General features: G+C 38.4%; 1 protein-coding gene across 7 annotated transcripts in view; it reads left to right on the top strand.

Moving 5' to 3' along the window:
- Positions 1–13,208, top strand: part of ERC2 (ELKS/RAB6-interacting/CAST family member 2) — a 779,911-nt gene that overhangs the window by 656,490 nt on the left and 110,213 nt on the right. The window lies entirely within an intron of this gene.

Below are 13,208 nucleotides of genomic sequence, written 5' to 3'. Positions count from 1 at the left end.
TACCTACATACGTTCTGGTTCAACAGGAACTTGTCTAACTTTGTCTTGAATCCCTGGAGGGTGTTTTCCCCTACAACAGCCTCCGGAAGAGCGTTCCAGTTTTCTACCACTCTCTGGGTGAAGAAGAACTTCCTTACGTTTGTACAGAATCTATCCCCTTTTAACTTTTAGAGAGTGCCCCCCCATTCTCTCTACCTTGGAGAGGGTGAACAACCTGTCTTTATCTACTAAGTCTATTCCCTTCATTATCTCAGTCTCCTCTTTTTAAGGGAGAAGCGGCCCAGTTTCTCTAATCTCTCACTGTATGGAAACTCCTCCAGCCCCTTAACCATTTTAGTCGCTCTTCTCTGGACCCTTTCGAGTAGTACTGTGTCTTTCTTCATGTACGGCGACCAGTGCTGGACGCAGTATTCCAGGTGAGGGCGTACCATGACCCGGTACTGTGGCATGATAATCTTCTCTGAACTGTTCGTGATCCCCTTCTTAATCATTCCTAGCATTCTGTTCGCCCTTTTTGCCTTTGTGTATTGCATGGACGGCTTCATTGACTTGTCAACCAATACTCCCAAGTCTCTTTCCTGGGAGGTCTTTCCAAGTACTGCACCGGACATCCGGTATTCGTGTATAAGATTTTTGTTACCGACATGCATCACCTTACACTTCTCCACATTAAACCTCATTTTCCATGTTGCGGCCAATTTCTCGGCCCATTTCTCGAGCGTGTTAGTCACGTTGCAGGTCTTCGCAATCCTCCTGCGTCTTCACTACTCTGAATAACTTCATACCGCCTGCAAATTTAATCACCTCGCTCGTTGTACCAATTTCCAGGTTATTTATAAATATGTTGAAGAGCATGGGTCCAAGCACCGAACCCTGCGGCATTCCATTCCGAGCATTATCCATTTACCCCCACTCTCTGTTTCCTACCCGCCAGCCAGTTTTTAATCCACGTATTTCACCCTCGATTCCATGGCTCACAATTTTTCAAAGTAGTCATTCATGCGAAACCTTTTTGAACGCTTTCTGAAAATCCATATATACAATGTCGACTGGGTCACCTTTGTCTGTCTGCCTGTTTACTCCCTTGAAGAAGTGCAGCAAATTCTTTAAGCAAGATTTTCCTTTGCTGAAGACGTGCTAGCTGGTCCTCATCAGATTGTGTCCGTCAAGGTGATCAATGATGCGGTCCTTTTTCAGCGCCTCTACCATCTTTCCCGGTACCGAGGTCAGACTCACCAGTCTATAGTTTCCCAGATTTCCCTTCCAACCTCTCTTGAAGCTCGACGTAACATTCGCCACTTTCCAGTCTTCCGGAATCCTTCCTGATTTGATCGACAGATTGGCTATTAGTTGAAGCAGTTCAGTTATAGTCCCTTTCAGTTCCTTGATGACCCTCGGATGGATGCCATCTGGTCCTGGGGATTTAACGTTTTTAAGCCTATCAATCTGCCTGCATACTTCTTCTAGACTGACCGTCGACCCTGTCAGTTTCCCATCTTCGTTTCCAGCATATAGCCTGATGGGTTCCGGTATGCTGTGTATATCCTCTTCAGTAAATACATATGCAAAAAATATGTTCAGTTTGTCGGCGATTGCTTTGTCCTCCCTTTATTCCATGGTCATCCAACGGTCCCACCACTTCCTTCGTGGGTCGTTTCCCCTTAATATATCAAAAGAACGGCTTGAAGGTTTTTGCCTCCTTGGCTATTTTTTCCTCGTAGTCTCTTTTGGCCTCTTTTACCGCCTTATGGTACCTGCATTGATGTTTGTGCTTATTCCAGTTTTTGTCCATTTTTGACCTTTTCCATTCCTTAAACTAAGTTTTCTTGTCTGATACTTTTTCTTTTTCCTCTTGGATCCCTTGTTGATATGCGGTATATATAGATTTTGCATCTCGGTGACTGTGTCCTTAAAAAGGGACCAAGCTTGCTCTAGCGTAACTCATACTATATTAATATAGATACTAAATTCTGCAATGAGACATACCCCCTCTTTTACAAAGGTGCGCTATACTTTTTAGCGCGCACTAAACATGCGCTAAACGCTTAACACATGCATGTTATCCTATGGATGCGTTAGTGGTTAGCACACGTGTTGATTTAGCCTGCGCTAAATGCATGCTAAAACACTTAGTGCACCTTTGTAAAAGAGGCACTAGTTACTAAAACTTGGGGTTAACAGTAAAATAGCACAGTAGATAACTGGTTTTAGTGGTAAAATAACTAATCTTAACAATAACCCATGTAGATTACAATGCCCCCCTTTTTTTTTTCTTTATTTATCAGATTTTCATATAAATATTATCAAGCATCCACTTGTACAGAAAAGTTGAGTTAAGTAAATAAGCAAATGTACATTGTAATAACATAAACAAGCATAATAACAAATTTAAATTAAAACTTAACTTCAACTCAAGTCCTCAATAATGATTAAATCCAAGATTTAGATTCAGTGAGTTATTTGAAAAGACATAAATGATAATAAGATAAGGAAAACGTAGAACATAGTCAACTGAAGGAAATGTCCAAATTTAAACAATGAGGATCATACTATTTCTGCTCTCAGGCGAGTGGCTGTCAAGAAAGATGTCAGTTGGGTAAGATTATAGAAGACATATTTTTGCATTTGATACATGGGTGACGAAGAAAAAAGGTTGCCCCTAAAGAAGTAACACCAGGTTTTAAACTCAAAAATTCACGTTGACGTTTTTGTGTGTCTCGTGCCAGATCTGGAAACATTTGTATCTTGTATCCAAGAAATTCTTTTAATTTATTTTTAAAGAAAAATCTAAGCAACCAGTTTTTATCTGGTGCTAATGCTACTGTAAGAAGATTATAATGCCCCTAAAAAAATATTTAGTTGGTTCAATTAACAGGGAAGTATCACATCTGCTTTGTTGTGTGAAATTTTAAAACGAATCTCTACTTTCCTCTTTGAATAGCAACTTTGCTTGCATCTCTTCAAAATCTAATATTGTATCTGGATGCATCTTAAGAAGAGTTTCTCTTTACTAGGGCATTGTTTGGCGATGGACTCACTTTGCTGAAGTTAAAGTGTGAAACTGTTAAGGTCTGGTCTGTTTGAACTAACCACAGGTCTGGTTTTCATAATTTGTTTATTGAATTATTCACTGGATATTTATACATGAATTTACTCTAAAATTAGATTATGTCTATATTTAAGTTACAAAACACAAAAAAGGGGGTATGTAAAATCCACAAAAATAAGCCCACAAACAGAAAGAGTGGATTAAAAAGTACTTGGATGACTATAGGAAGGACACGAGATGAAAATGCTCACAAAAAAACGTTAAAAGTCCGTGTTTTGGCAGTATGCCTTCTTCAGGAGTCCTCAAAAAAAGTAAACAAACATGAATAAGGTCTCAAAATACAAATTAAATAAATGAATAAAGAATTGAGTCACACTGTGATTTCTTTGAAAAATAGTGTCCTAAAAAGAAGTGTGAACCTGACAGAATAGTAGAAAGATAATGAAAAAGATATTCATATAATTAATAGTAAAAAGAAAATACACTTGACTAGCTGACACCCTGTCCATATGAAGATGACAGAAAATTGTGAATGCATGCGAAGAGAAAATCATTAAGGGGTCCTTTTACTAAGGCGCCCTAGCCATTTTAGCACGTGCTAAATATTAGTGCACGCTAAAGTGTCCATAGACTATAAAGTGCGCACTAAAACGGCTAGCGTGCCTTAGTAAAAGGACCCCTAAATCAATAAGGTAAGATAGTCTTGCAAAAAACATATAAGACCTATGCAATTTAGAATAGGAACATAAAACAAGCAAAGCCCAAAGGGGATAAAAAGTATGTTGAGTTAAGGAACTCTTTAATAGCTTCTGAGGAAGTTCTAATGTTGTTTCATTTGTTTCCCTTGTTGACTCCTTAATAAAAATGATTTTCAAAAAAATATATATATATAATGTTGTCAACCAAATTATGATGCTAAATATTGGTTTTCTTGACCTCAATTCTAAAGAATGAAAACTTCAGGCTTAATATACAATCCAAATGCTTGGTATGCAAATAGTCTGACACGCAGTTCATTCAAGTTTCAAGTTTATTATATTATTTGATTGAACGCTTTTCAAATTACAAAGCGTTTTACAAAAATAAAATTGGATTTGAATAAACACATATACAAATTAAATAAAATTAACTGGTTTAAAAAAAAAAAACATACAAAGTTAACAACTAAAACAAGGGTAACAAACTACATGAAACAATAGGAAAGAGGGAAAGAAATACAATTTTGAAAGAAAGAGTCCATGTAAGGGTAGTACAATAGGAGGGTGTGAGGAAAAAAAAAGTTGAGAACAGAGAAAAGGTCAAAGGGAAAGGATGGTAAGAATTGTAAATGACCAAGAAAGTGGACATTCAGTTAAAGGCTTCTTTGAAAAGAAGGCACTTTAAGCTATTCTTAAATTTTTGTAAGTCCTGTTCAAGTCTTAGGTATTCAAATGTATCTCATGCATATTCATTGTAGATATCCTGAAATCCATCTGGATGGATACGCCCTGAGGACTGACCCAAGGCATGCTATACCAGTTGTTTTCACTTAGGAGTCCTTTTATTAATAATAATAATAATAATTACAGCTTATATACCGCAATACCGTGAAGTTCTAAATATTCTGGAAGACTGGAAGGTGGCGAATGTTACGCCGATCTTCAAGAAAGGTTCGAGGGGATATCCGGGAAACTACAGACTGGTTAGTCTGACCTCGGTACCGGCAAAGATGGTAAAGGTGCTGATAAAGGACCGCATCATTGATCACCTTGACGGACACGGTCTGATGAGGACCAGCCAGCACGATTTCAGCAAAGGCAGATCTTGTTTGACGAACTTGCTGTACTTCTTCGAGGGAGTAAACAGGCAGATAGACAAAGGTGACCCGGTCGACATTGTATATCTGGATTTTCAGAAGACGTTCGACAAGGTTCCACATGAACGACTACTTCGGAAAAATGCGAGCCATGGAATCGAAGGTGAAATACTCACGTGGATTAAAAACTGGCTGGAGCATAGGAACAGAGAGTGGGGGGGTAAATGGACAATATTCAGACTGGAAGAGCGTCACCAGTGGGGTGCCACAGGGCTCGGTGTTTGGACCCGTGCTCTTCAACATCTTTATAAACGATCTGGACATTGGTACGACTAGTGAGGTGATTAAATTTGTGGACAATACGAAGTTATTCAGAGTAGTGAAGACACAGGGGGATTGCGAAGATCTGCAACGTGACATAATCAAGCTCGAGAAATGAGCATCGACATGGTAAATGAGGTTCAACGTGGATAAGTGTAAAGTGATGCATGTCGGTAACAAAAATCTCATGCACGAATACAGGATGTCTGGTCCTGTTCTTGGAGAGACCTCCTAGGAAAGAGACTTGGGAGATCTGATTGACAAGTCGATGAAGCCATCCGCACAATGTATGGCGGCGGCGAAAAGGGCAAACAGAATGCTAGGAATGATAAAGAAGGGGATCACGAACAGATCGGAGAAGGTTATCATGCCGCTGTACCGGGCCATGGTGCGCCCTCACCTGGAGTACTGCATCCAGCACTGGTCTCCATACATGAAGAAGGACACGGTACTACTCGAAAGGGTCCAGAGAAGAGCAACTAAAATGGTTAAGGGGCTGGTGGAGTTACTGTACAGTGAGATTGGAGAAACTGGGCCTCTTCTCCCTAGAAAAGAGGAGACTGAGAGGGGACATGATCGAAACATTCAAAATATTGAAGGGAATAGACTTAGCAGATAAAGACAGATTGTTCACGCTCTCCAAGGTAAGGAGAGCGAGAAAGCACTCTCTAAAGTTGAAAGGGGATAGATTCCTTACAAACGTAAGGATGTTCTTCTTCACCCAGAGAATGGTAGAAAACTGGAACACTCTTCCGGAATCTGTTATAGGGGAAATACCCTCCAGGGATTCGCGACAAAGTTGGACAAGTTCCTGCTAAACTGGAAGGTACGCAGGTAAGGCTGGACTCATTTAGAGCACTGGTCTTTGACCTGGGGGCTGCCGTGTGAGCGGACGGCTGGGCACGATGGACCACTGGTCTGACCCAGCAGGGGCAATTCTTATGTACTTCTAAAATAAAAGATTTTAAAGATAGTCCATGTTAATACCTACGCCCCTAATTTGTGCTGTTTCAGCACAGGTCCCATTTTGTACAATGAGACCTAGTAACTAATAACTGGGCTTAACAGTAGAATAATATATCTGAAGATACCTTGATACCCTCCCTCCCAGTTTAGCTAATACTACAGCCTGACATCAAATCAAGAAATAAGCTGAGACCTAAATTGCAGTAGAAAAGGAAATAGGTGAATCTGTTTCACCTTATGTTTCCACTAGTGAGGTGAAATTAAATGCCCATGACCTACAGCTGTCACAGGTGAAACGTAATTGGCTTCAAGCACGGTGCTGAATACTGTATAGCAGAACCTTATATAATATGACCCCCCAAATGAATAATTAAAATTTTACATATACAAAATTGTATTTATAAGCCTGCAACTTTAACTTAAAACTGCAGCAAATGTTTGTTTTAAAAGTATTACCATGCAACTTCATTGAGTATTCCCTAGTCTTCGTATTTTTTGAGAGAGTAAATAATCAGTTCACATTTACCCATTTTACTCCACTTAGGATTTTGTAAACTTCTGAGCAAATGAAAAACAACCCAGCAGGATAAAAAAGGATTGCCCCCACGTAAAGCCAACTAAAAAGCAAAGGATTATGGTCTGATACAATGTCTTCCAGCCAATATAAAGTTTAATCAAGACACTTTATTTATCCAGTGTAAGGTTTAATCAAATCAAGACTCGACACGGAGCTGTGTTTCGGTGGACATCTGCTTGCATCACGAGTCACACATTCTTATATCACGTAAACATTAAAAACAGGAGAACCAATTTGAAAATCTCTCACTGTGCTTCACAAACATCCTGATATAAGAATTTGTGACTCCTGATACTGGCAGATGTCCACCGAAACACAACTCCGTGTTGAGTCTTGATTTGATTAAACTTTACATTGGATAAAAAAAGTTTCCTGGCTGGAAGACATTGTGTCAAACCTCTATACTGCTTTGTTTTTTTGTAAACCTCTATCATGTCCCCCCTGAGCCATCTGTTTCCCAAACTGAAGAGCCTTAACCTCTTTAGCATTTCCTCATATAGCCTTAATCATTTTGGTCAAACGTTCGATGAACCTTTTCTAATTCCTCAATATCTTTTCTACGATATGGTGACCAGAACTGCACACCCAAGGTGAGGTCACAGTATATAGAGAGACAGTATGGTATCATTTGTCTTATTTTCTATACTTTTCCTAAGAATTCCTAGCATTCTCTTTTGCGTTTGTTGCCACTGCTGCAGACTGAGCAGAAGATGACACAATCTTTTTTGTTGCTGGTGAATCCTAAAGTGGAACCTAGCATCAAGTAACTATGATTTGGATTATTCTTCCCAATTTGCTGCATCACTTTGCATTTATCCACCTTAATTTTCATCTGCCATTTGGATGCCCAGTCTTCCAATTTCCTAAGGTCTCTTCCTGCAATTTTTCGCAGTCCACACGCATTTTAACAAGTTTGAATAATTTTATGTTATCTGCAAATTTCCTCACCTCACCTGGCGTTCTCAATTCCCATAAGTGTCAGTAGATTAACATGGTGGATTAGAGCTATTATTCACTGCTTTTAAAGGCTTGGTAATAGTATTGTCAATGAGACATCTAGAAGATATGAGCTTCTTTATAAGTGTTAATGCATCCCGGGGGGGGGGGGGGGGGGGGGGGTTACTTTCTCATTCCCATATCTTCAGCACTTGTGCATTTTCTCTTACACTTGATGCTTATGTGGCATATGCTTTAAAAAATGTTTGTAATAGCAAGAATGATCTCTGCTTAACTTTGCATGGGGATTTTAAATCAAATGTCAGGAAACAGTCTGCCCGTCAAAGTTCTGCAGAAGCAAAACTTAGAAATATCTGCAGAGACAATTTTTTTTTTAAGTAAGAAAAACAGTGTCATAAGTACCAGCATATACATCAGACGTATGTTTTCCAGTCAAAAAGCCAGGTGCAGCTTTGGGATTGTCAAAGACTGACATGGCAGAAAGGCTGAGAGTGTCAGTTATGTTTTAATGAACACCACGACTGCAGGTAATTAATGTCTTATAGAAATCAGCTCAACTCAGTACTTAAGGGAAGGAACTTGGAAAGATATTTCACATGTGACTCCAAGCAGTGATTTAGAGAGGAAATGAAATACTGCTAAATTAGTTTTTCGTCTTTTTTTTTTTTTTTTTTTTGTGAGTTTGCTCTCTCACTGGAAAAAAAAAATTGTATTGTCATTTGTGTCATTAATGCAAAATTATTACCCCCCAGTCTCGAAGTGAACCACAGCTGTTGACCTCTCGTGTCAGAGGGCTTAGGATACTCGGCTACATGGAAAACATTTGTAGCTCTTGGAGCATGACAGTACCAGAGACCTGACTTCTTTCCTGCCAGAGCAGAGTGCCTGAGGGGGTACTCGCGCGTAGCAACTGCACTATTTTCGACAAAGTTTGGCTTGTGGTATTTCTGTCTCCTATCGAACCTGTTATATCACCTTATTTCAGCGTCCCATGGCAATCATTTTTATTGCTTGAAACTCTTACCGCTGCCTTTCCGATATTAAATTAAGCATTGCAGCTTAACGTGGAATGTGTGGATAGTTGAAGCTGGATTTAAAAGACATTTTGATGTTCTATAACTGTAATAGTATATTGTATTGGAGAACGGACTATTGTGGGGCTCAACCTTTCCAGCATAAGTAAGAGCAGTTTTACAGTAAAGAGATTTAAAAGCATAAAAAAGTGAAACACTGAGTATGTGGAAGGTTGAAGATGTCTGTTTAAAATGTACTTGATTCTTGCTTGATAGCATTCATATCATTTTTTTTTCAGTACTGCACACCAGCTGTAGCACATGTAAGTAAAAAGAGCACTTTCCCACAGCACGGACTGTATATTTCATTGCTAAAGAATTATAGTTTGACAGGTAATCTTTATGCTCCTTCTTCAAATAGATGAATAACTGCTGGAGCAGAATGCTTGAAAAGAGATAGAACATACTGAGGTATGAGAATGGAAAATGGGCCCAGATTAAGACATAGGCCGTGCAGGAAGTTGCCTAGGATGCCAGATTTGATAGATTCCAAACCCTTGGGCTGAATAAGAGCATGAGCTCACTTGTTTTAGAGCCATGCTGTCTGATTTTTAGAGGGGAAACCTCTGTTCCCCACCACTCTGTAGTCCTGCCTGTGGGTGCCAACATCTTAAATCCAGCCATGATGGAAAATATTCCTCAATTATCCCAAATTAAATAGGGCATTTTCATTCTTATCATAACATTTTTATATATAGACTGCAATACCTTGCAATTTTATGCAGTTTCCAAAACTAAAAGAAACTGAACAAACACGATGAAGTGTAAAACAAACACTGTGTCAAGAAGACAAAAATTTAGGCCCCCTTTTATCAAGCCACATTAGAGTTTTTTTATCACCAGCCGCTGTGGTAAAAGCTCCAATGCTCATATGAAGCCTATGAGCGTCGGAGCTTTTACCGCAGCGGCCAGTGATAAAAGCCCCTAATATGGCTTGATAAAAAGGAAGCCGTAGTAAATAAAAAAGTTTTCAAAAGGCATTGAACATGCATATATGAAACAGAATTTAAAATCAAAGGAAGTAAATCAGATCCCAATTGCACAGCATGATAAGACAACAGCTGGCCCACAAATCCCCTGCATGACCTACCCCTAATAGAAGGAAAGGAAAAAGAGTAAAAGACCGTGTAGGGCGGCCAGGCTCCATCTAAAGGAAATGATCAGCAAGATAAGGAGGGGTCTGACCAAGCAAAATTTTATACAAAAAAAAAAATCCAAATTTAAACTGAACCCTAGCTTCCAGCGGAAGCCAGAAGAGTATATCATAATAGGGTGTAACATGATTGTAGTTTGTTAAATTGAAGATCAAACCAATTGCCGTATTTATTTTTTTGTTATTTATATACCACTAAGAGCCTAAGTGGTTTACATTCAGGTAGTCAATCATTTTCCCATATCTGTCCCGGTGGGCTCACAATCTATCTAACGTACTTGGAGAAATGGGGGATTATAAGGAACAGCATAGGATTTGAATACCTGGGAATAATTGTTGATACTCATTAAACTTTCAATGATCAAGATTCAGAAATAATTAGAAAATGTTTTTATCTTAGGTCATTACGTGCAATCCAACACTATTTTGATGAAAATAATTTACACACTTTAATCCATGCCCTTTTCACTTCTAAAATTAATTATTGGGATGTGCTATGGTCAGGTATCTCTAAATAAAAACTTAGGGCTCCTTTTACAAAGGTGAACTAGCGTTTTTAGCGCACGCACCAGATTAGCGCACACTACCCGAAAAACTACCGCCAGTCTGTGCTAAAAACCGCTATCATGGTTTTGTAAAAGTATGTGTGTGTGGGAGGGGGGTAAATTTATTGGGATACAAGAAGACATTTGATCATGTTACACCTCTTGTTTTGCAATACCACTGATTGCCCATCTTATACAGGATTCCTTTTAAAATTCTATCTTTAATGCCTTATTCTCAGCAGCCGATTTATTTTCATGCATTAATCATTCCATATACCTCTACAGACATCAATACAGTTTAAATATGAGCAAAAGATTTTACTCTAGGTTTTAAGATGGCAGATGAACAAATCATTTTTTTGCTTTCATTGGTTGTCAGCCAAGTTCAAACCATGTGGAAAACATGATTCCAGGTTATCAATGTTTCTATGATACCATATGTTGGAAATAAATGTGTTCAAAGAAAGAGGTGAAGTACTTAGGTGTGATCTTAGATGTTGGGTTGATGTTCCCTTCTCATAGTAAACAGAATGAGGAAGAGCTTTCAATAAACTACAATTGCTGTGGAGAATGAAATTGCTCCTTAATGAAGAAGATATGTATTCGGTATTGCAGGTCCTAGTACTACACTCCCACCTTCATATTCACAGATTTAGGAATCGCAAATTCAGTTATTTGCAAGTCTCTAAACCACCCTGCATCCCGGATTTCTTCATACCTTACTTTTAAAGCCCGGTGGTCTAGCAGTGAATCAGGGCAGGAGCAGTCTTCCTGCACTTCTGTCCCATGCAAAGCCATGTGGCCTCACAAGACTGCAGCGGGAACTCACGGCAGCCATTTTTGATCGTAGCTCTGCACGGGGCAGAAGTATAGGAAGATCACTCCTGCCCTACTTCACCGCTAGACCACCAGACTTTAAATATAAGGTGTGGAGAGGTCCTGGAGGTGGGAGGGATGAGGGGGTGGTTCAGAGTCAGCCCTAAATTTATTTGCAAAGTTTTCTTATTCATGGGTGGGCTTTGCCCCTAATACTTGCAAATATGGAGAGGGGGGGAGTGTATTTCCTATTGATTATTGTGGTTCTCTGATTGCAGGGTTGCCTGTTGTGGTGCTGCAGAACTCTGCTGCAGTTGGTTACTGGGACACTTCTTCTGGACCATGTTACCCCTCCTTTAATATAGCTGCTTAATGATTTAAGGACCCATCACGGTCCGCGTTCTGATTAAAACATCTTCCTCAGGGGTCCTGAGAATATAAGAAAAAAGTGGATAATAGAAGAGGACATAAGCGATGAGGTATAAAAAGTGAGCAATAATGTAATTAATGATATGGGATGTTGAAAAGAGGTAGATGAAAAATATCAAGACCCCTGAGGAAGATGTTTTAATCGAAACACGGACTGTGTTGGGTTCTTAAATCATTAAGCACAGGTGGATTCAAACTATATACAACAAAGTTTCCAAGTTTATTAAATAGTTTGATTTATCGCCTATTCAAAATTCTAGGCGATGTACAAATTGTTCAAAAATTTAGGTAACATATCATTCAGACATACAATAATTTGGGTAAGAAAAGTAAACTTATTTAAACAGATATCAATACATTTAGGTGAGATATTTCTACATATAATAATAAAACAAAAGGAAAGTTATTTAATGGTTACATTCATTGTTAAATTCAATAATTCAAGGGAAGTACATTAGGAAGGGAGACAATGACGATTAACGAAGAAAATTAGATTGGCAATGCAGAAGATTTTAATCATTAAAAGCATCTATAAATAAAAAACTTTTAAGTTTGGTCTTAAATTTGTCTAAGTTTTTTTCTTGTCTTAAATAGAGTGGGAGATCATTCCAGGACTGAGGGGCTGTTTTAGAAAAGATTGTATTGCGCCTTGTGTTAATAACTTTTAATGAGGGGATAGCTAATAGATGTCTTCTGTCAGTCAGAATTTACTTGCTATTCCATCTTTAAGATACATTGATACAATACAATAAATCAGTTTCTGGACTGCATAACCAGGTAGTTCAATGCAGTTTACAAAAGATTAGTAATACATACAGGATGAAATAGTTAAATAATTAGTTGCCTATGAATTTTTTGAAAAGATGAGCTTTCAACTGCTTTCTAAATTGAAGATTAAGAGTAAGAGGTTAGGAACAGATTTTTTAAAGTCACGATCATGCAATGCAACTTGAAAAGAAAGTTGTTGCTCATGAAATTTTTTGTACTTGCATCCACTACCTGAAGGGAAAACAAACAAAGCATGAGATTTTCTTGGATTTTTCTGAGTTGAAAAGACAAATGAATCAGTCAGATATTGTGGAGCTTGACCAGTAGTGACTTTATAAATAGAAACAGCCCAGCTTAAATACAGTAAGCACCTCCACACTTTCCCCACATAGTCTCTTTGGAACTCTACTCCTAACCATTTAATTTATTTTAAATCCAACTTAAAAGCATTCTTATTTAAAGATGCCTTTGGGCTCTAACCATCCTTATAAGGACGATCTCTCTTTTTATTTTTCATTCAGTACTGACTCTGATCCCTTTCATTTTTGAAATAATTTGTCTCCCCTCCCAATTGTGATTCTTTTCCCTCTTCTTTCTTTCCTATTAATTGTAGTTCTACCTTAATTCCTTTTATTCCTGTTTGTTTTCTTACTAATTTGCTGGTTTTACTTTGTTTTTAGCCTTGTTACTCACATGTTATACCCTTTTAATGTTCTGTAAACCGCTAAGAAGTTTGATTTGGCAGTATAACAAGTTTTT

Source organism: Geotrypetes seraphini, chromosome 17 (assembly GCF_902459505.1).
Source record: "Geotrypetes seraphini chromosome 17, aGeoSer1.1, whole genome shotgun sequence".
Classification (NCBI taxonomy): Eukaryota; Metazoa; Chordata; class Amphibia; order Gymnophiona; family Dermophiidae; genus Geotrypetes; species Geotrypetes seraphini.
Note: the sequence above shows the minus strand (reverse complement) of the source record. Positions and strands in the feature narration are given on the sequence as shown.